At 33.9% G+C, this 3451-nt stretch overlaps 1 long non-coding RNA gene across 1 annotated transcript; it reads right to left on the bottom strand.

The window, feature by feature from the left end:
* Positions 1-1330: 1330 nt before the first annotated feature.
* On the bottom strand, positions 1331-2418 carry LOC138895171 (uncharacterized). The gene is made up of 2 exons (XR_011409392.1): positions 1588-2418; positions 1331-1472 (listed from the first exon to the last, which is right to left on the bottom strand). It is a non-coding gene; the product is annotated as an uncharacterized lncRNA (long non-coding RNA).
* Between the last annotated feature and the right edge of the window lie 1033 nt (positions 2419-3451).

Genomic DNA, 3451 nt, shown 5'->3' on the forward strand with positions numbered 1-3451 from the left:
ATCAGCATTCTGGTGATGTTATTCCTTACGAACAAATCACCTATGGCCAACTTACCAGTCTCGTTCAACATGTTGCTCTCAAAATCTGTCGACATGATAAGATATTGAGACAATTAGCCAAAGATAGAACACAGACTCGCTGAGATCTAGGTAGTTTCTGTAAATAATTTAGTTTACCACCTTGTAGTAAAAAGCCTCATAAGAGGCGAACACCCAAAGATATAGAGATTACGAAGCATATGTCTTCTGCACCCAAGTTTAGGAAGACCAAACCGTTTCCTTCTAAATCCAAAACCTTTCCTAGTAAACATAAACCAACAAACTTCCAAACTCCCAATTCTGGCAAATGTTTCAAGTGCAACAAACCAGGTCATATAGCCAAATACTGCAAGTTGTCTAACAAAGTTAGAAATCTTGATTTAGTTGAGTCTGTTCTTAACCAGATCGAATAACTTTTATTAGAAGATAGTGACACTTCTGATGTTGCTGATGATGAACTTGAACAATAATTTAACTAACTCGAAGATGATGACATAAAATCATTTTCATCCTAGTCTAGTCAAGAGGAACCTGCGATTAATGTTCTCTCCAAAGAACAAGATCTTCTTCTTGAAATAATAAGCAATCTCCAAGACTCTGAGCAAAAGAAGTATTATCTCGAGCAATTCAAACGAACAATAAATAAGCCTTCTACATCTTTCGCTAGTGTCTTTTCCAATCATCCTCAAGTTGCAAATACCTATAATATTACTGATATCCTCAATAAATCCCCTTCCCAAAAACCTAAAGTAGTAACTATCCAAGATCTCCAAACTGAGATAACATTCCTTATGGAAGAATTTCGAGAAATTAAGGCTAGACAAGACTTAGATCGTCTTGTTCTCCAACAACTCTCTACCAAACCTCTCTAGAATTTCCATAAGAAAATGGCGTGTGAGAGTCATCCTAATTGTCAATAAGTCCTTTACCATGGATATCATTACCTTATTTGATATAGGTGCAGATCTTAACTGCATACAAGAAAGGCTCATTCCAACCAAATTATTTGAAAAAACCAAAGAAGGTCTTAGAGCTGCTAACGGCGGGAAACTAGGAATTAGCTTCAAACTCTCCAATATTGAAGTCAGAATCGAAAATTCACCTTTGTCAGCCTCAAGTTTCTTCCTATTAGTAAAAGACCTTACTAATCCAGTTATATTAGCTACTCCCTTCATCGAGGAGCTCATACCTTTTATGGTAACAAAACAAGGAATTCTAATCGAACGTATAGGAGGTAGAACCTTTCTTCCTTTTGATAGATCTCCGATGGCAAAAGTTCTAGTCTACCATAAAAAGTAAAGAAACACAGATCAATTTTCTCAAAGAAGAAATAGCGTTCCAAAGGTTACAACAGCAACTTTGAGATTCTTCTCTCCAATCCAAGATAAAAACTTTAGAAACCAAAATCCAAGAAGAACTTTGTGCTGATTTACCTACAACCTTTTGGAATTGCCAGAAACACATTGTTAGGCTCCCTTACGAACGTGACTTTGATGAAAAATCCATCCCCACAAAAGCTCGTCCTATCCAGATGAATCACGAGTTAACCATTCATTGTCAAAAAGAAATCGATGATCTTCTTAAAAAATGCATCATCTCTCCAAGAAAATCCACTTGGATTTGTGCTGCTTTTTACGTCAATAAAAACTCTAAAATTGAACGAGGTGTCCCTTGATTAGTCATAAATTATAAACCTTTGAAAAAAGCACTTCGCTGGATTAGATACCCTATTCCAAGCAAAAAGGATTTACTTCAAAGGCTTTATGCTGCAACTATCTTTTCAAAATTTGATTTAAAATCAGGATTTTGGCAAATTCAGATAGATCCAAAGGAAAGGTATAAAACTGCTTTTACGGTACCATTTGGACAATATGAATGAAATGTAATGTCATTTGGTTTTAAAAAAATGCTCATTCCGAATTTCAAAGGATAATGAATGATATTTTTAATCCTTCTTCAAAATTTATTATTATTTATATTGATGATGTTTTAGTATTTCCTATTAGTATAGATCAACATTTTAAACATCTAAAGATCTTCTTTAATGTTATCAAAGAAAATGGATTAGTTTTATCAAAAACTAAACATAGTCTTTTTTAAATCAACATCCGATTTCTTGGGCACAATATATAGCAGGGAACCATTGTCCCTATTCAAAGATCCATACAATTTGCTGACAAATTTTCTGACCGTTTTTTAGATAAAACCCAGCTTCAAAAGTTTTTAGGATGTGTTAATTGTGTATGAGATTTCATTCCAAGCCTTAGCAATTTGCTAAAACCTCTCCATGATAGGTTGAAAAAACCTCCACCTCAGTGGACTTCAGTCCATACCAATGTTATCAAAGAAATAAAATTGAAAGTCAAAGACCTTCATTGCTTATCTCTCCCTGATCCTTCTGTATTCAAAATAGTTGTAACTGATGCATCAGACATTGGTTATGGTGGCATTTTAAAGGAGAAAATATATGGCAAGGAACACATTGTTGCATTTGCATAAAAATAATAGAATAATTCTCAACAACATTATCCTATAATAATTTTTTTTTAGCAATTGTGTTGTGGATTTCTAAATTTCAATCTGATTTACTAAATCAAAATTTTTTGTTAAGAATTGATTGTAAAGCTGCAAAATCTGTTTTACAAAAGGATGTAAAAAATCTTGCTTCTAAACATATATTTGCTAGATTGCAAGCTATTTTATCTATTTTTGATTTTCATATAGAATATATCAAAGGGAGCTCAAATTGTATTCCAGATTTTCTTACCCAAGAATTCTTGCAGGGGAGATAAAATGCCAAGAAAAAAGAAAGCAAAAATTTCAGATCACGGAGGAAAATATTACTGAAGCAGTACCCAAATAGTCTACTAGAGATGTTGTTTCCAAATAACAAACTATTTCAGTTGCCTCCAAGCAACTCTCAAAAGACGTAGCTGGACCAAGCCGACCCAAATACAGAAAGCCATCAGACTTCGCCATGAACGGAGTCTCCTATGTTCATATGATACAAAGTTCAGGACCCATTCCAATTTCCAGTCCAAAAAAATGGGCAGACCTAGTTGAGGAAGGAGAATCTCAATAAGTTCAAACTCAACTAGCACAGACCATGTTTTCTCCTTGGACAGAAGAAAAATTCATGCAATGGCGCCAACTCATGAGAATTAAAGATCAAATGACCATGCCTGACCTATTTAGAAAATAATTAAGAGATCAGTACCAATTGTATAAAAAATATTGGTACTGATACCAAGGGGACCAAAAGTGAAACCTCTAAAAGATTAGGGAATAAATAAATAAATGTAAGGACAGGAAGCAAGTAACAATAAGAATAATAAAACTTGTAGAATATATAGTTAGAGTGCAAATAAATAAATTTATGGGGCAGGGCCGACAATATAAATAAAATACGATA

Source organism: Nicotiana tomentosiformis, chromosome 7, assembly GCF_000390325.3.
Source record: "Nicotiana tomentosiformis chromosome 7, ASM39032v3, whole genome shotgun sequence".
Lineage (NCBI taxonomy): Eukaryota > Viridiplantae > Streptophyta > Magnoliopsida > Solanales > Solanaceae > Nicotiana > Nicotiana tomentosiformis.